General features: G+C 46.5%; 1 protein-coding gene across 1 annotated transcript in view; it reads left to right on the top strand.

Moving 5' to 3' along the window:
- The window catches only part of IGF1R (insulin like growth factor 1 receptor), a 257,169-nt gene that overhangs the window by 5,939 nt on the left and 223,428 nt on the right, over positions 1-27,802 (top strand). The window lies entirely within an intron of this gene.

Here is a 27,802-nt window from a genome sequence, read left to right on the forward strand (position 1 = left end):
CCCTCCTCCTCGGACCCCTCCTCTTCTGTATGCATGTGCTCTGCTTGATGGGGTGTGGTTGTATTGCATTGAGGACCAGGCACCTTTACCATGGGGAGGCTGTTCCCAGCGTGTGCCTCGGCTTTCTTCGGCACCTGGGCCCTCAGAGAATGCCAGATGGTGGCATGGCTGATGGCCACGTGGCGGCAGGCCACAGGGCTCCTGTCAAATCATTAAAATCATGTATCCACGGTAGTTCACTGCCCTTCTGGGCTAGAAACTCATGGGAACTTCAGCTTGGAATTCCTGATGAGAAAGGTGGCCTGGTGTTCTTGGAAGTCTCTCAGGCTTGGCAGCCAAAGCCTGGTTAGGTGGCAACTCTTTCATCTTTTACATGAAGTATATGTTTTGGTACTGCCTGACTTCCTTACTTATAAGTGCACTTGGACAATGTTTAATAAAAGGTAAGTGGAGAACCAAGTCGCATGCTGTGAAACTGGTGATCTCTACCCTGGCCTTAGCCTTTAAAGATGATGTTAAGATGCTCAGGTGCCCTGTTTTATGCTAGAACACCTGCCAAAGGGATGCCTGGACTGTCCTTAAAGTGTCCCGGCACCTGGCACAGGTTAAGCTAGTAGGTAGCTGTGTGGCAGGGTACATTTTAAACTCCAGTCTCTGTTACCTTACATTTATATCTCCTTAAGAGGGAGTTGTGAAATTCTTATGAAATCGTATTTTGAAAGAAGGATGAGGGGTGCTTACTGTTCTTGGGGAAGCTTCTCCGTATTTATTTGGGAATATGCTGATTTTCTCTTTGGTTTAACCGAAAACTTGCCTAAATGTGATCCATACTTTGAGAGCCAAGTGCTCTGGTAACAAAATGCAACTCCAGGCCCTTGTCTCCCTGCTTTCAGCCCTGTTGAGTTGCCTTGGCCAGGCAGGTCCCCCTCCCACCTGCTTTCAATGATTGGAAATCAGTGTGCTAGCTATAAATAAGCATGAGTATTATTTAACAGTTGTCTCAGTTAAAACCCAAGGAGCTCAGGCGCTCTAGCCAGTCATGAGGCTCCAAGAAATCCTAAATTGGTAGGCTTGCCTCCTCCGGGAGGCACGTGAGGTGAACAAACGGAGAGCCAGCCCCGGGGCAGCCATGGGGTTCAGTCCCCTCTGGCCAGCGCTGCGGTGTGAAGAGGGTGCTTTCTTTAGCTCTCTCCCTTGTCTGTCCTTCAGTCAGTCTGTGTGCAAACATCTGATTATAAGGGAGGGGGTCCCTTATGGTGCTACGGGCAGCGCTTCTGGAGCCAGGAATGTAGCCAGGCCAGTTTCAAGCTTATGATTGGATAGGTGGAAGGAACTGAATAGTTCCATTTTGTTAATGCTTAAAGGCTCCCACTGACTTGGGAACACGACGAAAAGTATTTTTAAAGTCATCTTGAAATTAAATGTTTTATTTTAAAGGAAAACTGCCAGCCATCAAGGGAGGCAGGATGACGTAGTGGAGAGATGTTAGATACAGTGCTTAGAGCACTAGGTGATCTGCAGCGTTGGCTCTTTGCTCTGTGACTGGCACCTACAAAGCGTTCTCTGCTAGTGCAACCCCATCCTGTCCCTTGAGTGATCCAACGTGGGCGTGGAAGCATTTTGAAAGCGAACAAGCCCTGTATGAAAATGGAGTGCTGTCCAGAAAGCCATTTGTGGGCCCTTATATCAGTAGATACTTGTTTGGGTCACACTGGGTTTTCAGCTGTTTTCAGATTTGCCAAAACTGGAAATGGGTAAGTAATTTAAACCACCTGACACTGTTTCTCTCCTCTGCAAAATGGGATAGAGGCTGTTTTTCTCCTCGGGCTGTTGGAAGATTCAAAGAAGAAAGCAGAACAGGACCATGGCAAAGTTTGAAATCAGGCTTTAATGTTGGCTGGCCTCTGGGCTGACTGCTCAGTCTCCTAAGACCACCCCAGGAGCCGCCTTCTTGGCTGGTGGTCTCTGCCCGCCGATGTTTCATACGGTGTCACAATGTAGTACTCACTCCTAACAGTGTTCAGAGAAGTTGTCTTCCCTTTACCCGGCCCTCAGAACTCTGGCTTCTCAGGGATCTTCTCGGTGAACTTGAACTTCTGCCCTTTGCAAAGATCCCTTTAGATTTGCGCCTGCTCAGTGTGATGGCTGCTAGTCATGTGAGGATGTTGATTATTGAAACGTAGCACATCGAATTGAAACCTGCTGTAAGCATAACATATGCACCCTGGACTTCAAAGCTTTAAACGAATCTCATTTTAAAAATACCTATTGCATATTGAAATGACAATATTTGAGATATACTAGATTCTAAAGTAAAATATTTTACTAAATTTGTTAATGTAAAAAAATATTTTAATGTGACCACTGGAGAAACTTCAATTACCAATTTAACTTGCATTATATTTAATCTGGGGATCTCTGCCTTATATGATCCATTCCACGGCTGTGAGCCCCTTACCCAGCTGAGCACTGCGGTCTGGTGTTAGCCTACGTATCAGGTGCCAGGCGGAGGGCATGGGATCTAGTCAGTTTCTACCATGAGATGAGCATTTAAGCTTTGAGAAGGATCAAGCACAGCAGGCATTCTGTGCAGGCATTCTTTAGATCGGCTCTAGAAGTAAGGAGAATACCTGGAGAGACACTCACGTCAAGGATACGTGTGCCATTTTCGACATATTGGAGAAACACTCAATTATATAGTACTGATACGCATCCTTACCTGACTCTCTCCTTTTAAACCCCCTCTTTTGTTTTACGTGACTCTGCCCTGGCAGGTAGCTGCTTAACAGACAGACACATTATGGGAATTGCTGCTTCATGGGTTCTCTGCACACTTCCATATTTCCTACAATCTGAGAAGAGATTTTATCCAGGCTTGGATTGTTCGTAAGGCAGGATGGGCTCTCACGAAGTCATGCACAGCTTTGCCGTTCCGTTTGAACATAACTGTCTGGTACCTGCCGACGCTGCTAGGTTGCCGGCTCTGCTCTGTCCTGCTGACCTTACCTCACCTTCTTCTGCTGCCGGTCTGGTGGGGGCTGGCAGAGTTCCCCCCAGTTCCTCTTTCCACATCCCTTTGCCCTCCAGAACCTTTCAACCACACATCGTCGTGCCTGCATCTCGCTTCCACGTGTCCTGTCCAGCAAGACCACTTTGTGAGCCCTAGGCCCGTGGTCTCTCCCACATGTGCGAGAGTGTGATCGCTCACCTTCACGGCTGCCGATCTTCAGAAGTAGAATGCTAGACCTTTCATCCAAGATGACACTGGATGTACTGGAAGCCCCGACCTTTTGGTTAGTAACTGATCGCGTTCACGACGCCACCCAGTATGCTGGCCAGTATGTTCCCCAAACTGAAGTCCTGCAGTCAGACCCTGTAGGTGAGCTCGTTGGTCTCTTCCACACTAGCGCTAGAAACCTTTGCTCCTGCGCTGTGAGCCGTGTGCCCTGCCTGCAGTGGCATTCCGCTGCAGCCAGCCCACCCCCATGCTACACCCGCCTCACCCTTCCAGGCTGGGCTCCAGTTGTGCTTCCACCACCTGCTGGACACACCGGACTCCATGTGTCCTTGTAGCACCTGGTGGCTCTGGGGAAGGTTGGGGGGCCGGGGGAGGCACCATACTATAAATTTTGGGTGTGCCCTCTAACTCCTGGGGGCCATCACTGTTACCCTAAAAGCCAGTGAGGGATTTTTTTGTTAGGAAGATGTCTCCCTCCACCCCGAGTAGAGAGCACTGTGTAACTGCTAGTCTCGGTGAGCCAGAAGATTCTGGGATTGTGAAATCCGGATGTTTCCTGTGTCCTGTTCATGGTCATGGTCACTGCTTCTGCTGAACATTGTCACCAAAGCCAACTCCATCTCTTAATTGGCAGAGGCAGTCACCCATGGATGGGAGCTGTTTTCTTTCCTTTTGTCAAAATGCCTCAAGGCTAAAGATTGTGGAGAAGTGTGAACATTATCCTAAAAGTTGAAGCTTCTGAGCTGCCGTGGATTGCTTTTCAGAGGCCCCTGTGCTGGGCCTGGCCCAGAGAGGAGCTTGTCCCCTTAGGGGCTTCTGACATCTTGGGGGATTTGCTTCAGGTGTGCCTTGTGTGCTTTTGCCATAAGTATTTTCAGGAGTTGACTTCAGGCACACAGAATCCTTTACCCCCCGAAAGAAGCACCCCCTACCCGAACTGTTCAAGCTAGTCTCCAAGGACTTCTTAACCCATCAGAATGAGCTGCCCGTGGGTGTGAACATCACCATGATCGTGCATGAGGAGGCCCCGATGTTCGCCAGGAAATCCAAGGCCATGGTGATGGCCTGCCTGGCTGGGGAGGAGTGGACTGAGCAGTCTTAGTTCAAGTAAAAGGGCCTTGACAGAGGAGAACAGTCCCATGGTTTGTGGCATCTCATCTTGCCTTCAAAACGAGACACCAGGAAATCGCAGATTGGAGCCTTGGCATGAGAAGGCAGCCAATGGCGCCCGTTATTGACGAGAGGAAAACATTTTACTGCCGCCTCACTGATGGGACCAAGGACCTAGAGTGAAGGCAGGTGGCAAAATTCGATATTCCTTGCCCCCTACAGGGTCATGTTTTCTTGTTTATCAAGAGCGTCTTGTGAGGTTAGGATGGCGTGTGGATTGAGATTATCTTCTTGCCTGATTTTCTGGCAGGCTGGTATGCCCAACCTCTTAGCAAAAATGGATACCTTGCAAACAAAACCACAAAGCCCAAACCATTGCTGACTAGTAGCTTCCAACGATGGCCACCCCGTGTGCTACAGAGTAGAGCTGCCCCACAGGATTCTCTCGGCTGTCATCTGTGGGGACAGTTCACTAGGAGTGTCTTCAACAGTGCTGCTGGGTGGGTTTGCATGACAACCATCAGGCTATTAGGGGAGTACCAACCATGTGCACCCCCCAGGGAGGGACCGCTGGGAGACTTGTTCGGCATTTATCAATCACCTGCTGGCTTGAGGTGCCGTTTCACTGCCCTGAGACCAGACCCGTGTGATGTGCGGTGTTTCATTTGAAAGCCTTAAAAAAAAAAAAACCACACCAGCAACTGAAGCTGCCTGTAGGGCCTGTTCAGTGCAGTTTGGTTTGCAGCCAGGCTCCTTCTGCACACCTGGCCCTCTAGACTGCCGAGGTGGGCGGTCACTGACAAACCTGAGCACAAGAGAGGAACAGGCTCCAGGGTGGGGTTCAGAGAGACGCCTCTGGGTCCTGGAGCGCTCAAGAGGCGCTCATGCCCGTCCCTTGGAAGGCCCCTGCTCTGGTCAGCTGCTCCAGTGTGGGGGTGATCTTTATTTAGAAGGGCTCGCATGCCCCCGGCCTCCTTCCTCAGCCTTTTATAGCCAGGCACGGGGTGACGTTCGTCCCTCCAGTCATCGACCCTTGTGACCAAGATGGTGAAGTGGTTTGCCCCGCACATTCCTTTGGAACATCTCTTGGGCTGTCCTGCTGACCTTGCTTGGCTGCCTGTGTCCCCTCCCTGAAAGATGTTACTTGTTCAGCAGTATTCTTCTGATCCCCCCTGAAGAAACTGATTTTGTTAAAATTCTAAATAGCAATCTACTTTTAAGAGACTAGTAAGATTTTAGAATAGCCCTCCTGTTGTTGTTGTTGTTTTGTAATTCTAGATTTTTAGGAAATATTTGGATTCTCTTCAGACCTTCCCAGATAAGTCTACTTATAAGATTATTCTGGTTTCTCGCAATTCCTTGAAGTCTCTTTCTTTGGTTGCATTAACATCTCTTAGGGTTGGGGTGACAGAGTTTGTGGACTTCAGGCCAATCTTATGGGACTCAGGTTGAATTTATCGGGCGGTTCAAAAGTTAGGGTTTGGTTAGTGGATGGGAAGCATACCTCTTCTGAGCATATGTTAAGAATCAGGGACTCAGGCAGAAAAGGCAGCATACATCTTGGATCACCATCCTGGGACTCCTGCTGCCCTGAACCCGAGGAAGTGAGCGGTGGGCTAGGTGTTTAAAGGAGGCAGGCGGGTTTCTGTTTAAGGTGGCAAGTTGGCAACAATTATGGCTGATGGCTACACATCATGATTACTGGACTTGACTTTACTATGTTGTACACCTAAGAATGCTGAATTAGCATATGCTAATATGCTATTGGAGCTATATATCCCAAACCCGCTGCCATCGACTCCATTCTGACTCATAGATCAACAGGCACTTCTGGAAAGACCCAAACTTGCATTCTATTACCATCCCAGGACGCCATCTCTGGAATTTGATGTCGGTCTTTAAAAACTGCATTCTAGGTTGGTCGTGTGATCCCATATAGTGAACTTTCAAGAGCAGTCATGGAACTGAGAAAATTCCATCCACTGATGGGCTGTGTTCCTAAGTAAGAGGAAAGGCAGCTATGTAGCGGCTGCTACCGCCCAGCTGAGGCCAGCACCCTACTCCTCGGTGGTGGGGATGTGCGTCAGTGAGACCCTGACCCATTTTGTAATGGAGGGGTCCTATGCAATGGATCAGACAGCAGCCTGTACCAGGAGGAGGCTTCTATCATGAAATATTAGTCTAGGAGGTTCCTTTTCTGTGGGGCAGAGATGGAGCCATGGATAACTGTGGCAGGGTTGCCAAGGAAGGAGCTTGAGCTTCTTCAGAGCTGCAGGTCCTGCGTGGGCATGACTTGCCTCTTGTTGGGCAGTGCAGCCTTGCCAGGTCTCACTGTCCCCATGGGAAACGGATTGTGCACCCTGTTGGAGGAGACATATCCAGGAGTAGTACTGCAAAGCACTGAACAGGTTGACCAGCGCATGCTAGCTTCTTCATAATGACAATGGCTTCTATCTTAAGATCTGTGCTCAGCAACCCTCAGAAATTCTCAGTGCTAAGCTGGATTGACTATGTTGACTGCAACTTCTTAAATGGCCTTTCTCGATTGCTTCTTCTAAATTGCAAAATTTTCAATGATCATAAACCATAGGCAGTACTGTAGGGGTGGTCCTGCTCATTTAATCCAAATTGTTCAGATTCTTATGTCTGTCCTGATAAGCCATATCTTTAAAAAACCATTCAGTAAAGTACTTAAGTTTGTACCTGGGTGTTGGTGGGCTTACTTTAAGGTTACAAGCAAACTATTTATTTGGTTATCCAACTAGGAATTTGTTCAGCTTGCAAGTTTGATATTTGGAATAATTTAAGAACTATCAACAGATTCTTGTCTGACATTGACATCAGACATTATCTTAATATTTTCTTAGTGGGTGGAGAGCGTTGAAGTGGTTGCAGAACGGGTAGTGTTTGGGGCGAAGATAAGAAAGATGTACGTGTTTTATTTGTGACAACTGCTGCTTCCCACTTAGTCAAGGTATCAGTGCCATCTGCTCCAGGGGAGACAGCCTTCCTGTCTAATCGTTTTTGAAAAGACTGGCACGGCGCACACCCTCCAGCTCCTTGCCCCCCTCTTCTCTCTGTGTGCCGGTTTATATTCTTTGTGTGTGTGTGTGTGTGTGTGTGTGTGTGTGTGTCTTGCTGTGTGCATGTGCCAGCATTAGTTGTGTGACAGTCTTTGTGTGAGTGTATGCTCGTGCAGTGTCTGTGTGTGCATGCCGGGCATTCCACTCCATCCCCACCTGGCCTCCTCTCCTCTCCTGCTTTGTTTGTTTCCTGTTCCTCCTCTCACCCCCGCGGCAGGACACACACACTGGCTCTCTGTCCTGCCTGGCTTCTTCCTTCCGTTCAGAGGGATCAGGTGGCTGGGAGGACTCGGCAGAAATTCCAGGCTCTCTCCCGGAAGCCAAGCTTCTGCTTAATCTCATGATTGAACAAAAGTCACTTTTTGTTTCTTTGTCATGGTCACAAACAACTGCCCTGTCCTCCGATTCCCCTGGGCCTTTTTGTCATGGACTCCACATGGGATGGGAGCAGAGGCAGTGTGTTGCTTGATCCTTGTAGCCTTTTTTAGGAAAAGTGTGTGGCCAGACCCCGTGGCACAGCTGCGCTTGGTGTGGTCTTGGAAATCATGAGAGAACGTGGGTAAATTGGTGAAGTTGTAGCAGGCAAGTGCGTGGCAGCGGGCCTTGGCCACAGAACCTGCAGAAGCCCTGGGAGGAGGCTGCTGGACGCTGTGCTGCCAGTGCCCTATGCCCGGGAGAAGCCTGGTCGTGATGCCTTTACGTCTGCACTTGCCTTTACATCTGTGGACTGCGATGGCTGTTCTTGATTTCTGGACAGACACAAAGTGCTAGGACGGTTTTTAGCAGCTGCCAAGACCAGAGAATTAGTAGTATAAAGGGGAGGAAAAAAATTAAGGGAAGCAAATAGCTTACAATACAATAATGCCAGTTAGTATTCTTAGAAACCCTTCCTGGGCAGTGCTGAAGTTTGAACAGGGACTTCAATATGGTAATAGATGGAAATGATCCCGGCCCCCGGCTCCAGAAGAGACTCACTTTGTTCCTGGAGTTGTAAATGTAGTGTGATGTTTTCCATTCTGATTTCTTGACCTCAAAATGGCCCTCTATACTTGGCTGCGGAGATGATGTTAGTAGGTTCCTGAACTACACTTCAGATAGGATGCTTCTTGAAAACACCCCCTTCGCTGTTGTGTCAGTTCTGTCTCACAGAGCTGCCCCACAGCTTCTCCGCAGAGCGGCTCGTGGGTTCAAACGATTGACCTTTAGTAAGCATTGAGCTTAGCCACTGTGCCTCCAGAGCTCCTTCAGAGAGGAGGATGGGGACGTGCCTTGTTCTCTTCCTTGGTGAATGTGAACTGACTGGACTGTTGGTAGCCCTTCAATACTACTTGTAGAAGCTTTCGAACACAAGCCGTGCCAAGGAAGTGTTAGAAGAGGTTTGATGCCAGGTGGCGGACAGTGGACTGCATGCTTTCTTCCATTAGAAAGGAGAGCGAGAAACTGAGGCAGAACCTGTGTTTGGACGGTTCTTTCGGTAGTTTCACTCGCACGATGCGTGAGAGGCCTGGGTGGCAGGGTGCTGCTGGCTGGGGTGGCCCCTCCTCCCCAGCGCCCATCTCCTCACTCCCCGTCCTTTAGGGCCACTCTGACAGCCAGACTCACAGGGCTCGACGTCTCTGTGAGGGGGATCTTTTGGCTGTGTCTTTCTCTCAGGAAAATAAAACGCTCTCAGCTCTGCAGATGCTTCTTGTTTTTAAAGAGTTCCTTAGAGAAGTCGTTGTATGCCAGAGGCGGGTGAGGAAGAGGAGCAAGAACTTTCGGGTGTGCGCCAAGCAGAGCCGTTTCCACTGATCGACAGCCAGCCACGCAGCAGAAGCAGACGGGCAGTCTGCTAGCAGTTTCAACAGGAGCGTGCTGGGCGGGCGGACTTGCTTGTTGGTCAGCTTGCCGGTGGCTGTGCTGGCCTGGCACTGCTGCCCATTACTGGGCAGCGCTGGCATGCGGCTTTCAGCCCCCGAGTCACTGAACTTCATAGTGAATGTGGGGAGGTGGAGGTGACTTCAGACCCTCCACTTAGTTTGGTCTCAGTGGGAAAGGTAGGCCTTCTATTCGGGTAATTCTGCAACTCTGATCCTGAAAATACCACCTCCCTTTTTGGACACCGCAACGCCAAACCAAACGCGATGGCATGAAGTCATCGCTTCCCCTGACGCAGGCGGCCTGCTGGGTGGAGTAGAACTGCCCCCCACGGTCTTTCCGCGGTCTCCTTTGGTTCCCTTCCAGCACCCCTGCGGAATCTACTTCAGACTCTTCCCAGTTTGGGGTACACGGCCTTCATGCCCTGGAAGGCTCAGTGGTCTTGCCATCCCCCTCTGCTCTCCTGGTTCACCCTCGTGTGTGCCCTGGCACCACCTTGCACCTAGAAGGCTGATCGTCTTTCTCAGCTTGGCCAATTTGACCGACTCTTTGGGACCCAGATTAAATGCGGCCATCTCCACAATCTCTCCCTCACCCTTCCTGCAAATAGTGCTTTCTTCTGCGGCGTGAGTTTCTCACCCTAAAAGTCGTACCCGCAGATGGGGGTCTTTGTTGGCAGCTTTCTGTCTCTGTGGTCAGGAACCATCTCTTAGTGACCTGGCTTAGCCTTAGTGTTCCACACTGGAGCTCACCCTCGGTTGGCACCACAGTCCCTGGGTGGTACAAAGTGGCGAGTGCCGTTGACTGCTGACTGAAAGAAAGGTCGGGGGTAGTAGCCGTCTAGATGTGCCTTGAAAGAAAGACATAATAATGTACTTCAAAAACAATCAGCTCTGGAAAACCCCGTGGAGCACAATTGTACTCTGGCACACACACAGTCGCCGTGAAGTCCACATACACTCCAGGGCAGTGGCTCTCAACCTTCCCAACACCACGCCCCTTTAATACAGTTCCTCGTGTGGTCATGACCCCCAACCATAACATTATTTTCGTTGCTATTTCATAACTGTAGCTTTGCTACTGTAACGAATCGGATGACCCCCCAAAGGGATTGCGACCCACAGGTTGAGAACCCGCTGCTCTATATGGCAGCTGGCTTTAGTATGAGTGAATGTGCTAGGGGATGATCTTACCTAGAGAACCTTAGCTTGTGTGTGTGTGTGTCCGGCTGTGTGTGCATGCTCCTGTGTGTATGCATGTGCATGTACCTCTTTCTCTGCCACCATCTCACTTTACTCTTTCTCTGAGTAGTTATAATAGTTGAAATTCATGAACCCTGTTTGTTTCTGGTTCTTACATACTTTTTTTTCAGAGTAAATTGCCAACTTTCATCTACATGAGAACTAAGTGAACTAGAGGGTGAACCATGTCAAGAAAAGAAATGGGAATGTGCTGTAGTTAGGGTATGTTAGGGTGGCTGTAGACTTTTAGGGAAGTAGACCAAGAAACAAGTACTCTGGTTATACCATATTTCTGACCTATTTGAAATCCAGTCTGGGTTTAATATGGTCTCCTGGCTATTTCTTTAGAAGATGTTTTTCAAAATCTACAGAATAAAGACCATAAAATTAAAACTGTTTTCCTTAAGAGCTAGTAGAGTGGTAAAGAAAAATGAGGCTTTTTAGGTTAACTCTCAGTGTTCCAAATGAATTTATGTCACATCCCATTTTTACCCTGGGGATGTTTCCTTTAAAATCTTTGAACTACACAATTAGTAATTTTGCTTTCAATGGGTCATTCTCAGAGATGGAGTCCTTGAAGCCAGAAATGACTCAATATAAAGTGGAAGCCTCTGATCTCCCAAAGTTGAGGACCGTAATATCAGCCTGACCTAGGAGGTCGTTCTTGGGGGGTTGACCCCGCGCTGTATTCATGCTCAGCCTTTATCATGCAACTCTTAACATAAGGACCTGGTTGGTGATGCATTTGTTGAGGCTGGAGAGGCTGCCCTGCTGGGAGAAAGAACCAATAGTGTCCCTTATAGAAACGGAGTGAGGTGGAGAGGCACTGACTTGGAGAATCATGAGGCAGTAAAGTTAAGAGGCGATGGAAGATTGTGTTTGCCTCATTCGTGTTATTAAAATATGTGATGTTAGATGGCATCTGTCAAGTGCATCTTTATCCTGACCCAGGTTTTGTGGTGTCCAGAATGCTAACTCATCATTCTGCTGCTGTTAGTAGCCCTGAATCCTTATTGTCATTAGTGAGCACTTACTTTGTATTTGTGCTCTGCCAGGCATAGGAGCACATACAAGACTCTCTCAGGCCCATTTAGAGATGAATCGTAAGTGTCATTCAGTGGGATCAGGGGCAAAGGCCATTAAGGAGTAGCATTTCGTTTATTCTGTTTGGGTGAAAAATCGTACGTAAGCCTCATTGTTCATTACAGAGAGCTCTCATGTGGCCTCCTCCGTTGGCCTAACCGGATGGCACCAAGCCAGCGCCACTTACGCTCCCTGCTCCTTCGTTTCCTCATCTTTTGAACTACGTGAACTGAGTCTCCTCCCGGCTCAGAGATTTGATGTGGGAAACCTTTGGTGGACCTGTTGGTTCTGGATGTTAGTAGACTTTGCTACAGACAAAAAACAGCACTGTACACTGCCTCATTAGGATGAGTCCGACGATGAAGGAATCCCTGGGTCGTTACATAGTTAAATATTTGGCTCTTAGAGTTTAAACCTACCTAAAGGCACCTTGGAAGAAAGGTGTAGGGATCTACTTCTGAAATATCACAGCCATTAAAAGACCCTGAGGAGTATAGTTCGGACTCTGACATTCTCAGGACACCGTAAGTCAGAATTGACCGGATGTCCACTGGTAGCCAGTGTGCTGAGGAACAGCTTCCAAGCGTGGATCTAGAAGTGTGGGCTGTGGACTCCCAGGAGGCGGCTGTCATTCAAACTCCGTTTCGCTCCGAGAGGCTTGGCAGATGGAGACTAGAAGGCCCGTGGAGCCTCTCCCTGGTGGGGCAGGCATAAAAGTGGTTAGAGAAAGGAGTCGAGGGTAGGGAATTCATGTAGGATTTGTGGTGGGTCACATATCTTTGAAGTGATTTTTCTGATCTGGCTTTTGCTGTTACCAAAGTACAACATAAGTACTTAAGAGAAACATCGAGTGAATTTAAATTCACGTAAGTCATTTTTTTCCTGCTAGAGCATGCTTCCTCTCATCTAGAGTCCGAGCAACATGGTAGCACAGCAGGTCTCTCCCTATCATGGGTACAGTTGACAGTGCAGAGGTTTTCGGGACCCTAGAGGGGATCTGAAACGATCCGAGTGAAATTAAGGAGTTCTCCCTGGCATGCATGTGGGGTGCATGTGTTCTGGCATGTGCTTGGTCGCAGGTAACCTGCATTCTGTGTGCCTCCATGGTGACTGGCTGCTGGAGCAAACATGACCCTCTGAGGCCAGGCTCCTTGCGGGCTCACCTTCATCATCATCGCTTGCTGGTCAAGGCTTGGTTCAAGGCTCTCAACCTTCCTAATGCTGCGACCCTTTGATACCGTGCCTCCTGTTGTGATGACCCCAGCTATACAATCATTTTCACTTTGCTACTGTTATGAATTGTAACGTAAGTATCTGGTATGCAGGATGTATTAAGTGACCCCTGTGAAAGAGTCATTCGACCCCCAAAGGGGTCGTGGCCCACAGATTGAGAACCGCTGCTCTAAGGTGTCTCCCAGGGGCTCCCCTCTCAAGGACAAACACCTCTGTGGGGATATAGATGCTGGTGGTGCACCATCCCATCTTGGCTGCTGGCCCGGGATAGTCATCGTCCTGTATCAGTAGTTTCAGATGGCCTCGTTTGCTCCACATTGGTTTTTCTCCCCCAGTCAGGTTCATACCATTTGTAGGATAGGATATGTCAATTGTTTATAATTTTTCGAAAATTTTATTCACCACATTCATAGTTAGCAGAAGGCCAAAAGAGGAGATCTCTAAAGATCCATCTCACAAGTGGGTCTGACCCTACATAGCATCTGTGTGGTTTATCTCTGACAATTGGGAGGGTCGATCTGAGGATCAGAGACAAGGAGGTATACCTCATTTTCAGGGAAGGGCACAGCTGAGAGTGAGTCCCTCATACAGGTTGCACCTTGGGTGTCAATCGTTCCTGATTGCAGTTTCTGTCACAGTGAGTCGGGATTTGTGAAATATTTTTAGAAATGTAGTACTTGCATGAATCAATAAGTCGGCTAAATGACTACGGAACTTAAGAGCAGTCGAATGACTGTAAGAGAGTATGTGTGCACCTATGTCGTAGGGAGTCTTAACGTGGTGAGTTGTAATTCACTCAGGGCCTCCTCCTTCAACCAAGTCAGGTATGTTCAAGTTCATTCTGACTTGTAGCCACCTGATAAGGCTGAGTAGAGCTTCTCCATAAAATTTCCAGGCTGTAATTTTTACGGAAGCAGACTGCCACGTCTTTTTCCCAATGGGACCAACAAAATGTGTCGATTTATGTTGTGGGAAGTGGTGCTTCACAAATTTTGCCACAAAAATAGAGACAAATGGGAAGTAGGGACAGCTTGGACTAGGAACTCAGAGGGGGTGAGTTCTGTGTTCAGAGCTTCCCAGTAAGACTCATGGGATTCAGAGAAACGAAGGCCTGTCAAGAGTTCTGTCCGTGATGTCTAGAGCTGTCTGTGCAGCATTATTATGTACACAGCCCTCAACTCGTAATTGAGGTGTACTCCCAACCTTTGCAAGACGACGGAATTATTGTTTCACAAAAACAAGTCCAGAAAGGTGGTTGAAATCCCCGCATGTTTGGTTTAAATATCATTTAAATCCAAATGCCACCTGCAGTGTTGTTGCCTGAGGAAAGTCACTCTGTCACAGGGTGGGGTGTTTGCCTCTCTGACGGGTGAGGTGTGCAGGGTGGTGTGGCAAGCTGATAACCCCATTGTTGTTAGCCGCTGTGGAGTCACCCCTACCTTATGGTAACCCAGTGGACAATGGACAAAGTGCTGCCTGGTCGCCTGCACCATCCTTATGATTGGTTGGGGGCCGGGACTGTTGGGTTACCTTAACATTGGCTGATTTCCAGAATTTGATCATCAGTCCTTCTTTCTTTGTCCAAGTCTGGAAGCTCCACTAAACGTGTTCGTCTTCATAGCAACATGCAAACCTCTGCTGATGGTGGGGTGGAGGCTCTGCTTGAATGCTGTGGTTGTGAGTCAAACCCTAGTCTCCTATAAGGAAAGCAAGAGTTCTCTCTCTGAGCCACCACTGCCTTCTGCTAAAAGATGCTGCCGGTGGGCGCTTAGTACTCTTTAGAGTGGCCCCTTGATAGATTATAGATTGTTTCTATTTTCAAGGTTCAAGATGGGGAGAATAAAGTCTATGCCTTTGAAGGGGGCTTTAGGATGCAGGAATATGAGCCTGAACTAAAAACGCCTTCTGATTTGCTTGTCTGGGTGGGGAAATTCAATGTCACATGAGCAACGTCTCTATCCGAGGTTGTAGGAGGTGAAAAGTAGCTGTGATATTTGTCCTGGATACTTGCTTCAGAGTGGCTTATTTTGATTTCCTTCAGGGTTAAGTTTTTTGTTCCACTACCACGCCACTGAAAAAAGTTTTATAAGATCAGTAATGTGCTTGATACCAGAATATCAGAATGTGCTGAATACATTTTTGTGCCTTCTCCTGCCTCCTCTGATTTTGCAGTGTGGGGGTGCTGATTGAAGCTTTTTATAACTTCTTATTAAGAACCGTTCTTTTGAATTGTCTGCAAGAACAGTGGGATCCCAGACATCCTCCCTCTCTCAGTGTCTCTCTGTCTGTCCTCTAGTCAAAGAGAAAATCCATATCTGACCCCTGTCCTAGACAAACCTTAGTTCTGTGATACGTATGCAGACACTAGAGGGCAAAGGAAGAACTTGTGTCTAAAATGACCTCCTGAAACGAATAAGAAATATAATTGGGCAGAAAGCAATTTTGAATCGATTACATCTTTTAACTCCTGTGAAGCCGAGCTGCGGCAGTGGGAAAAGGTGGTCAGCTGACGCAGTGGAGAGATAGGGGCCTTTGAAACTGGCCGGCGTTTTCTTTCTGTTACTGGAGTGAATTGGATGAAGGAATGTCGGGTAAAGATACTCGAGACGGGTCGTTCCATTTAGTGTGGATCAGGAGCCTGCTTTCCGACTTACCGGAGGAGAAGGAAGCGCCCAGGCCTGGGAGACATCGAAGAACAGCTCATTTGACTCTGGTCGGAAGTTTGCATTTGCATCATGGGAGGGTTTGCAATACCCACACTGTGAAGCCATTAAGATAGGGAAGGGGTGGGGGGTCATCTGATAGAAGTTATGGACCCTCTTTCCAGAAAAATCTTGCCTTTATGCATACACACATTTAAAGAAAAATCATTTTATTGAGGGCTCTTACAACTGTTGTTACAATCCAAATACCAATTGTATCTGACATATTTGTACAAATATTACTATTGTTCTTTTCTATACATTTACTTTCCACTGAGCCCTTGGGATCAGCTCCTCCTTCACCCCCTCAACCCTCGTGGCCCTTTGATAGATTATAGATTGTTACTATATTCATATCTCATACCAACCAATGTCTCCCTTCCCCCCTGATTTCTGTTGTTCGTCCCCCTGTGTGTGGTTATGTGCCATTCATTGCAGTCGGTGCCCCCTCCCTGCCCAACTCTTCCCTGCTCCTCCTGCCCTTTCGGTATTGCTGTTCCCGTTCCTGTGCCTGGGTCCATGTGTCGTGAGCTTTGTCTCCTGCCTGTACCTATGCACATGCTCCCGTCTAGTCCAGTGTGGGAAGCAGCACTGGGGTCATGATGGGTGGGGGTGGGGGGGTGAGGAGGCCTCAAGGGATCAGAGGTATATTGTGTGATCCATCGGTGCTCTACTGCACCCTGATTGACTCATCCCCTCTCTGTGACTCCTCTGTGGGAGGTGTTCCATCATCCACAGATGGGTTTTGGGTCTCCGCTCCAATCCCCCCATTCTCACCTATGCATTTTTGTTTGTTTGTTTTTTGTGAATCTTCTGGTGCCCGCTGCCTGGTCTCAATGACACTTCACAATCACCCCCATGGGGCCAATGACCCTGGAAAGTCTAGGGCAGCAGTTCTCAACTTGTGGGTCATGTCCCCTGTGGGGGGTCAAACAACCCTTTCACAGGGGTCGCCTGATTCCTAACAGTAGCAAAATTATAGTTATAAAGTAGCAACAAAAATAATGTTATGGTTGGGGCCACCACAAGAGGAGGAACTATATTAAAGGGTCAGGGCATTAGGAAGGTTGAGAACCACTCGTCTAGCGGGAAGAAGGAGGCAGGGAGAAAGGTGTGGTCAGCGGACAGCGTCATGGACAGGGAGACAACTAGGGAAGCGGAACCAGCCTCGAGGAGAGGGTAGAGATCCTGTGAGTGTTGGAGCAACACCACGCTAGCTGAGAGGAAGCAGTAAGGTGGACACGGGAAAGAGATGGCGGGCAGGAGGAGGCAAAAGGAAACAGGTAAGCTCCAGGAAGCAAAGGGATACATAGGGATATTGACAGAGGTGTGCACTTATGTAAGTACATTAATGCATAAAAATAGAGGTATTGGCCTTTGTACATACATTTGTAAGACAATACATTGAGACTGCAGACGGAAGACCTCGGCTCACACCTTCTCTCAATACAAGAACACTTTGTTCTAACAAATTGGCATTCTGTGATGCTCACCCTGCCCCCCCACGTATCGCTGAAGACAAGATGGGTGCATAAGCAGGCGTGGTGAAGGCAGAGGACAGTGCCCAGCACCTGAGGTCATACATATATTTTTATAAGTGATTTCCAGAGTTCATGGACCTTGCAGCCTTCCATGCATACCCTTTGAACCCTAAATTCATTGTTACGGATTGAATTACACCTACACCTCCAGAAATCTGTGTTGTAAATCCTAACCTCTAAACTGTGGTAATAATTCCATTTGGGATTATGTCAGCCAGATAGGGTTGTGTTATGAGTCACATCTCACGTGAGATAAAAGAGATTAAACACACAGGAAGAGACGCAGAAGTGGAGAAGACACATGCCAGGCTACCTAGGAAGCTCTTTCAGGAACAGAAACTCCAGAGATCAGTACTGTCCTCCAGAGGCTGTAGGGAGAGGCAGCTTCCCCTTTGAGCTCATGTTGAATGTGGGCTTCTCGCTTCCTAAGCGGTGAGAAAATTATTAAAGTTTGTTAAAGCAACACACTGGTGGTATTTCTGTTACAGCTCACTACCCATGGTCATTGAGTGGATTCTGACGCAGAGGGACCAGATACAGCGTTTCTGAGACTAAATCTTTCCATGAACAGATGGTCTCATCTTTCTCCCTTAGAGTGGTTGGTGGGTTTGAACTACTGATGTTGCCACTTAGTAGCCCGATGCGTACAGCATCGCATTAAAAACTAAGACTATGTTCTTAAACTTAAAAACTTTTTTTTTTATGTTGTGGTCGATTAGTACCAAGTGGATTTTATCCTCTTGTCCTGTGTGATAGTCTCAGAAGCCCACGATTTCCTAGAATATTTATTATGGTCAAAACCGAAAGAGAGAAGGGAAACCAAACGCACTGCCAGCAAGCCAGTTACCGCTCGCATCGACCTTCTGGGTTTTCGGAGGCTGTCAATCGTTATGGGAGCAAGATGGCCTCATCTCTCACCTGTGGGGCACTGGTGGGTTTGAACCACCGATCCTTATGGTTAGTGGTCCAGTGCCTACCAGCATCGCAGGTTGTATTAGTCATTTGCAAATGCTTTAGAACAGTTTAAGCCAGTGTGCACTTAAGTGTATTGATAATTAGAATTTTGGGAAAATGCAATGAATTGAAGAAACGTACACTTCATCTATGTTTTTTCTTCTTCACTAACCAGTTAACTAGTTGCCATTGAGTTAACTCATGGCAGAGTTAGGATTTGCATAGCGGATTATTACACAAGTTGGTCACTGTGTCTGTCCTTCTGGGGAACCTTTGGATAGATTTGGACCATCAACCAAAGGACTGATAAACTGATAAAGAGTGGATTTTGTTAATTGTTTCTATCACCTCAGCACTCCTTTATCATCCAGGGTGTTAGTAATTGAGTAAACTTTTAAACTAAGGCTAAAGCAACTGCAGCTCCTTGCATAAACTTACTGCAATAGTATCTCTTAGGAACCGTGGGGTCTTGGGTTCCTAAGAAGCCATGGTCTTTTCAGTCACTTCGTATGTTTGTGACAGTTGGACCGTGAAGCAGGAAGACTTGAGAATTGATGCATTTGAGTTAGGCGTTGGGAAGACATGGAACGTGTTGTGATTGCCAAGAGAACAAACAGATCTGTCCGGAAGAAGTCCAGCTAGAAATGCTCCTAGAAGCCAGGAGGGTGAGACTTGGTCTCACATACATTGAACATGTAATCAGGAGGGACCAGTCCCTGGAGAAGGACACCACGCTTATTAAAGTAGAAGTCCAGCCAAAAAGAGGAACACCTCTAGCCAGTGGCTATCCCAAGGGCACAGCCTAAAACCGATCGGCGAAGATGGCCCAGAACCAGGCAGTATTTCGTTTTATTGTACGTAGGGTTGCTAAGACTGAGAAACGACTTAACAGCACCTAATGACAACACCACGAACCAAGAAGATGTGTGTCTGCAAAGGTAATTTCTACGAAGACTCAACTCTTGATTTTGCATGGTAAGAAAATTTTAGGTGTGGGCTTGGCTTAGTGCCTTGTTTAGCAACCTCTTCAAGACAGCTCTTTTTTTTCCCTTTGCTTTTTAAAAATTATTTAATCATTTTATTGGGGGCTCATACAACTCTTATCACAATCCAAACATACATCCATTGTGTCAAGCACATTTATACATTTGTTGCCATCATCATTCTCAGAACATTTGCCTTCTACTTGAGCCCTTGGTATCAGCTCCTCATTTTTCACCCCTCCCTCCCGGCTACCCTCTCCCACATGAACCCTTGATAATTTATAAATTATTATTATTTTGTCATGTCTTAAAAAAAATCATTTTATTGGGGGCTCGTACAACTCTTATCATAATCCATACATCCATCCATTGTGTTAAGGACATTTGTACATTTGCTGCCATCATCATTCTCAAAACACTTGCTTTTTACTTGAGCCCTTGGTATCGGCTCCTCATTTTTCCCCTCCCTCCCCGCTACCCCCTCCTTCATGAACCCTTGATAATTTGTAAATTACTATTATTTTGTCATATCTTACACTGTTCGATGTCTCCCTTCACCCACTTTTCTGTTGTCTGCCCCCCAGGGAGGAAGCTATATGTAGATCTTTGTAATTGGTTCCCCCTTCCCACCCCACCCTCCTAAAGGGATCATCTGTCCTGGATTCCCTGTGTTTCCAGTTCCTTTCTGTACCAGTGTACATCCTCGGGTCTAGCTAGATTTATAAGGTAGAGTTGGGATCATGATAGGGGTGGGGTGGGGGGTGTAGCATTTAGGAAATAGAGGAAAGTTGTATGTTTCATCATTGCTACACTGCACCCTTACTGGCTTGTCTCCTCCCCACAACCCTCCTGTAAGGGGATTTCCAGTTGCCTACAGATGGGTTGGGTCCCCAATCTACACTCCCCCTCAATCACAATGATACAGTTTTTTGGTTTTTGATGCCTGATACCTGATCCCATTGACATCTCGTGATCACACAGGCTGGTGTGCTTATTCCATGTGGGCTTTGTTGCTTCTGAGCTAGATGGCCGCTTGTTTACCTTCAAGCCTTTAAGACCCTAGACCAGGGGTCCTCAAACTTTTTAAACGGGGCCAGTTCACTGTCCCTCAGACCCATTGGAGGGCCAGACTATAGTTTAAAAATAACTATGGACAAATTCCTAGGCACACAGCACGTATCTTATTTTGAAGTAAAAAAGCAAATGGGGCAAAACCACCTGGCGGGCAGGATAAATGTCCTCAGTGGGCCCATGTGGCCTGCAGGCCTTAGTTTGAGGACGCATGCCCTAGACGCTGTATCTTTTGCTAGCCGGGCGCCATCAGCTTTCTTCACCACATGTGCTTATGCACCCGCTTTAAGACATCTCGTTTGTATGCGCATGTTACAGCTGTCACTTTCGCTGAGGGCAAAACTTCATTTTCTGACAGTGCTGGCCTCAACAACACACTTGTGATTTTTCCTTGTTTCTAAGGGTATGCGTGGTGGGTTTTTCAGCAAGGAGAGCATCTATGGTAAAGAAAATAGAACGTAGAGGCTTCAGTTTTCTTTGCTCCTGGAGGGACCCTTCTCTGGCTTAGAAAGTCAGAGGATTTTCCTCATTAAGCAAATGCATTCTCTCAATATATATATATAGAGAGAGAAAGAAGACAGCAGGAGGCCAGCCTACTCCTCCTCCTCACTGGGGGCAGGGTCTTTACCCCCATCTGGCACCAATGGATTTGGTTATGCAGATGTAGGCTTCCATTGATATACAAGGAAAGGCCTGGGAAGTTCAGTTAGAACTTTGGATTCCAGGAGCACTCTCATATCCCCTACTTAACCCCCAGCGGAAAAATCACCAATGATTTAGAGATGAAAATTGGTTTGATGTAGCCCCTGAGATTACATATGGGGAAAGTACAACTTGGAGAAGGACTCGGGGATTCAGCTCTGAGAGGGCCAAGCCGGATCATAACTCAGAACACCTCTCAGCCCACTGTCTCCTGCTAGGTGATATCCAGCCTTCCCCCTCTCATCCGTTTTTACTGTCAAGAGCTAATGAGGAAGATGAGTATATATAATAAACACGATGACACAGTTTGAAAGATGCCTTGTGCTCATCTGGTTGCAGAAACAGTGTGAAGTCAAACATCTTTGTCCGTTTTTTTCTAATACTATTTAATAATAGTATTTCTAATACTGTTCCATATGCAACTTTTTGGATAGGGGAACAGAAATTCATGTTTAATTTCAATATATTTAACAATGTTGACAAAAGGGCATTTTTGTTAATCTGTGGGTAAAACCCTTTAAAACCCCTTTGAGGCGCCCACCTATTTTGAGACTTTGCAGATAAGAGCCCCAGTGCCCCTGCACACCAGTGCTTCCTCAAGACTAGCAAGCAATACTCTAGAGCTTGGGGTCATTCATGGGGTCAAGGGAGGGTGCAAGTGGGTCAAGTAAGAGAGGGGTTCTTTTGCTTGCAATTCCTGCGTGGGGGGATTAACCTTTGTTTCCTTCTGAACCTCTCAGCAAGAACTGGGAGAAGAGCATGCCTAGCATTTATTACGCACTCACTGTAGTTCTATCACCCAGGGGTTCCCTTATCATCTAAGATGGTAAGAAAGGAGTACACTTGGGCACCAACTACCTCTACGGCAGCGGTTCTCAACCTGTGGGTCGCGACCCCCTTGGGGGTTAAACAACCCTTTCACAGGGGTCACCCGATTCCTAACAGTAGCAAAATTACAGCTATGAAGTAATAACGAAAATAATTTTATGGTTGGGGGTCACCACAACATGAGGAACTGTATTGAACTGCCCCTTCATCTATGTACAAGCCTCTCATGCACACAATGAAGTGTTCTGGAACTCCTTCTTATTTTTCTCAGGGGCATCCATAGTTTATTATGGCCCACACAGTTGAATGCCAGTGAAACACAAGTAAACCTCTTTCTTGCTTTCCACCAAGGTCCATCTGACATCCCTTGCTCCATGTCCACTTCCGATTCAGCCTGAACTTCTGGCAGTTTCCTGTCAATGTACCCCTGTAACTGTTGTTGGATGGTATGCAGCAAAATTTGACTTGCGTGTATTATCAATGATATACTTCGGTCATTCGAGCATTCTTTTGGTTTACCTTTCTTTGGAATGGGCACAGATATGGATTGCTTCTGGTCAGTGGCCAAATAGCTGTCTCCCAAATTTCCTGGAATAGACAAGTAAGTGCTTCCAGTACTTTTTCAGCTTGCTGAAACCTTTCAATGGGGAATCCATCAATTCCTGGAGCCTTGTTTTTGGCTAATGAATTCAATGAAGTTTGAACTTCTTTCAGTATTATTGGCTCTTGGCTTATATGCTACTTCCTAAATTGGTGCCATGTTGACTAGTCCTTTTTGGTACAGTAGTAACACTGCAATCCATCTGCTCTTGATGCTTCCTGCATCATTAAATATTTTGCCTACAGAATCCTTCAACATTGCAACTCAAGGCTTGACTTTTTCCTTGAATTCTTTCAGTTTCAGATATGCTGAATTTGTTCTTAACTTTTGGTTTTCTAAAACTACTTTTTTAGGTGAAATTTAATACAGAGCATATATACTGGAATGACCATTAACTTTCTTTTTGCCTAAGAAATGCCAGAAAAGAATAAGTTCTTACTTTTGTGTAACAGGGCCGGAGGTGCAGGGTGATCCTTACAAACCTGGTGCCTTTTGGGGTTCGATTTGAATTTTCTAGCCATGTGCTTGTAGTTTTCCCCCCGCAAAGGTCAACAGCTGTTACCTGAGATGGGGTTATGATTCATTTTCTGGTTTCTTCATTATGCTTCTTTGCATTAAAACAATAGCTACTTAAGACATCTTTTGGGGCAGATTTTCCCACATCTGATTATGCTACAGTGAGCACAGTCTCAGGCTGAGGTATCTGAAGACATTACTGGGGCCTCATACCTTTCCTGTTGACACCCGAGCTGCTTCTGGATGATACGGAGACTTGCCTTCATGCTTTGTAAGTGTCCCCACAGGAGACCCTGGCAAGGGCCTGCCCTTACTGGCCAGCTGCCATGCCCTGGCTGCCTTGTTCTAGGATGCCCTTGGGACTATAAAGAGGGAGGGAGGGTACCTTGATGGTAGATGTCTTGGAACCGCCATGTGTTTTGGCAGGCTTGGTCAGGTTTCCCTGTGGAACAGTTAAGAAGTAGTTCTCACTTGTCACATCATTTCTACAGGTCCCTGATACAGTCATTAAGATGTGCCACATGGGTCCATTTAAAAAGGGTATTTAGTCTGAAAGCACACTTTCCATGGTTCCTTTAATTTCTTAAATTGTGGTTATTTGTAAATTGATCCATCTGGATGCTTGTGTTGAATGTCTCATGGATGAGAGAGATAAGCCTACATAAAGGAAAACAAGCCTTAAGATTCAGGGGCTTAATGTCTAACGCTGCCTTGTTCCACTCTGTAATAATTATTATCGTGAGCTGGTCACTTCACCTCTCTTAGAAATGAATGTGCTGGTTCATTTCTGTAGCTTTTTTTACCAGACACAGGAGAAGATAGTCATATCACTGAATTGCCAAAGCCCTTTTAATAAGAAACAGTGCTCACCTTTACTGCCTATGATATACCACAGTATTTTCATAGTCTGTCTTAGTGTTGCTAAGAGACGCATTAAAAGAGTTTTGAGATATATCAGTAGGTTGCACTGAGCAATTTAAAAGCACAGTTTTAAGGTCTTTCCCCCCAGCTCTTTCCTAGCGCTTGAGTGGGCTCCAAGTGTACACTAGTGTACACTGTATGGGTCTCTGTTTTACTTATGAAACTGATGAGCAGATGGGCTTAATGGTTTCTCATTGGCTACTACTGACTTAAAGAGGCAGAGCAATCTAATAATCTGAGTAGATTTTTAAGTAGTAAAAAGTATAAATGGAGAGAAAATGTTTTGAGAAATGATGTACAAATACGCTTTACACAATTGATGTGTGTATGGATTGGGATAACAGTTGTATGAGCCCCTAATAAAATGTTTAAAAAAAAAAAAAAAAGTATGCTGCTGTTTCACTCCAATGCATGTTAGGTCCTTGTATGTCAGTGTACACCTGTGCACGGTAGGGTTTCAAATGGCAGCTGTTTTGGAAGTGGATCATCAGATCTTTTTTCCAGTGTTCCTCTGGATATACTTGAACCTCCAACCTTCTGGTTAGCAGCAGAGTGTGTTAATCACTTTCTCCATCCAAGGACTCCTTCCCAATAGTAGAATGTCATTGCAACGTTTCTGAATATTTGAAATCTGTGTCTTGGAAAACTTAAATCAATTCCTATGTTATAAAACTAGTTAAAGGTGCTTACTGAAGTAACACATAGTGGCAAACTTTATACCTTCTTGTTTTTCTCATTCTTGTCCTTACAAACATAGATACAGAATATTGAAGAATATCATCTTTACATCATTACAATCAGCAGTGGATTATTTACTAATGGTTGACTCAGAGTGATCATTGGTAACACTTGAGTACATGCTGTGTACATAGCCCTTTGCTAAGTCCCAGTAAGGCTTTGTTAGGGATTTGGAATCATCAGATGATTCAAAAGGAACTTGATGTATTCTGAAAGGCTCTACTAGGCCCTAACTGCTGTGTCCTGGACCTGGTAACTCTGAGGGCCGTTTCGAGATGTTGCCAGAGTGATCATTCTTTTTGAGTCTGCAGTCATTAAAAGGGATATGGCTAACACTGGGCTGAGTTGTTATAAAAATAGATATCATGGGTGTGTGAATCCTTTTTCAGCTCTATAGTTTATACCAGAAGGAACATTTTAGTTGAGCCCTGAGTACGTTTAGTGAGTAGGTGCTCTCCTACCTTTTTATTTTCCTCTGTAAAACATCTATTCATGTAATCATTAACCCCTAAGAATGAATGGCATCTTAGAAATTGTTTCATTTCCTTCACATTCAACTCCAGTTATTTTGCCCTTTGCCTTCCAGTGAATTTTTCAAAATTAGTAGTATGACAAGAGATGAGTCATTTTGAATATTCTTTCCACGGGTTTATTTATTTAAGCCCATTTGATGTTCGCTGGTTCCGTGGATGGAATTGAATGCGTTTTAACCGCAGTTGCAGAGCCTGTTCAAGATAATAGCAACCTGCCGTGTTCTGGGGACACTTCAGTGGGCAGTGCATCTTTTAGAAGGGGTTCTGAGTCCTGAGGTAATACTCAACAAAGTTTATATTAGTTTTCTCTCTGGCTAGTGGCACTCACATTGGAGGCTTATAAATAAGCAGTTAGCCAGTTGCCCAGGACACGAAGTGGCTTGGGACAGCGTAGTCACAGTGGTGGCTATAGCATTTTTCCTCACAGCCATGCTGCTTGGCTTGCTGTGCTGACTGGAGGAAGCCAGGCCAGTGGGTGGCTCGAGACCCCGTGCATTTATTACATAGACAGAGTCTTCTCATCGAAGCTCCCATGCCTTGATTGGACCACTCATAACAGCAACCCCTAACAGGTCGCTGTCCTCGGCCAAGCTCTGAGCTTAGCTCTGGAAATCCAAGGAGCCTCAGGTTACTGATGTTTACTGATGTGTCAACAAACGATAGAGGCGATGACCCACACTGTATCAGGTCCATTGGTGAAGTGTGTAGAAGTCCAGAAGGGGACAGATAGATGTGTAGTGGTTAGGTATGGGTTCATGTATGAACAGAGCCTATAACGATGTGGAGTAGTCTGCTCAGGGGATAGAGCTTGTGGAGTAGGGAGGCCATTTAATGAGGTAAAGGATATGTCCATAGAGACAGACTGCCTCGGAGTGACGGTGGAAAGGCTGATAGAGACCACCTGTGATGCAGGAGAAATCCCTACACAGATCTGCATTTCACAGAGGTGCTGACTGTCACTTGGACGATGGTCATGGGAGGAGAGAAAAACTGGTAGAGCCCGCAGGTCGGTGTCAGTGCTTGCTATGGTGAATGTATGTGGGAAAGAGATGCCAGAGACATTTTGGAGGTCGATTTAGCAGGACCTCAGGGTGAATGGAACTGTCCTCAAGTGGCACCGGTTGGTAAGTGCCTGAGTAATTGACTGAAAGACTGTTATTTTCACACCCTCTCTCCCCCACCTCCCTGCCAGGGTTCCTTGGGAGAAAGGCCCAGTGAGCTACTTCTGAAATATTACAGTCAGAAAAACCTGCGGACACAGCACTGATACACACAGGATCACCATGGATCAGGTCAGCTTGATGGCCGCTGGTCTTAGAGTGGGTGGACTTAATGGTAAGGCAGGGGCAAAGCAGAGCTGGACGATGACTACTTGAGGCCACTGGTGGTCCCTGAGGCCACTGCAAGGGTGGGAGTAACAGGGTGGAAATAATCGAGACAGACGAGAGGGAGGATGAGAGACTGTTCATGGTGTTGTAGTTGAGTTTGAGGGGTGGATAGCCTGGGAAGGTAGAGCCGGTTTAGGAGATTTTAGAAATTCTCACCTGCTAGACAGAGAGAGAGAATTGGATCGATGAATATTTTGGGCTCCATCCCTATGCTGTGGAGGAGGGGGAAAAGAAGTTTCAGTACAGATATCCTTCTTTCTAACACTATTCATAAGAAATAGTACCTAATATAATAGAGCTTTGGTTGTGTAGTGGTTATACGGTGGGCTGCAATCTGAGCGGTTGGCAGTTTGAAACCACTAGCAGTTCTGCAAGAGCAAGACTGGGCTTTCTTCTCCCACAAGCAGTTACAGCCGGGGGACCCACAGGGGTCACAAGGCGTCGGCATTGACTTGATGGCAGTTCCTTTTTGTGTGTGTGTGTGAGCCAACATACAAGGTGGTTCAGTAGTAGAATTCTCATGTTCCATATAAGAGACCCTACTTGATTTTCGGCCAGCGTCCTACAGGCACAGCCTCCCATTCCTTCACCAGGGCTGGTGTGTGGCGAGTGACCAAACAGGCTTCAGTGGGGCTTTCCGACGAAGACCGACAAGGAGGAAAGGTCTGTCGCTCTCCTCCTGAAAGATCGACCAATAAAACCACCGTGGTTAAGGTTCAGCAGCAGCTAACAACAACGGCAGCATTCCCAGCAGAAGGCGCATAACGACTTTACACGAATGAGAGCAATGACGGACTCGGGACAGTGTTTGATGAGCCGCACAGGCTCCTCCTCTTTCTACAACCACCAAGACAGGAACCTCGTCGATCTATGCCAAGGTCATTTTGCAGAGTGAAGCCTAGGGATTGGTCTTATCTGCCTCTGCTCATTTCTTCCTTTCCCTTGTTATCAAGTCTTATGCCTCGATAATTTAATACACTTAAATCGGGACCCTAGCAGGGGCTGATATTATGCACCCTGGAAGTTCTTTTACTAACAGACTGCAATTGGTGGAATATTTTCTTGAGGAGTAGATAACATTAGCCTACCTTTTGGGATCTTCAGCTAAAAGCGTATGCACCAAATTCATATAAGTGAAATAAATTATATTATGTGAATAAATTCATACAGCTTATATATGTTCATGTAAAACGCCTATTTCCATTTGAAGCTTGCTGTGCTATTTCTTTGGACTATGTTCTTCACAAGTGGTAGTACTTAATGTAAAAATGCCTGTGGCTTTGACTGCAGTTTGCTGGACTAAAGGCTACACAGAAGTGGCAATAACTGCAGTAAAGTCATGGACTCCATGCTTGGCCACTCCAAACCCAGTCACGTGCTCGCTGAGCCACTTAGACTGCAAACAGAGGTGTTCGTGTGATAAATAGGTGAGACTATTGAGCTAATTGGCACTACCATCCTTAACATTAACTGTTCTTT

The sequence above is a fragment of the Echinops telfairi genome, unplaced genomic scaffold, assembly GCF_000313985.2.
Source record: "Echinops telfairi isolate 266 unplaced genomic scaffold, ASM31398v2 ScPeMD7_7409;HRSCAF=8447, whole genome shotgun sequence".
NCBI lineage: Eukaryota > Metazoa > Chordata > Mammalia > Afrosoricida > Tenrecidae > Echinops > Echinops telfairi.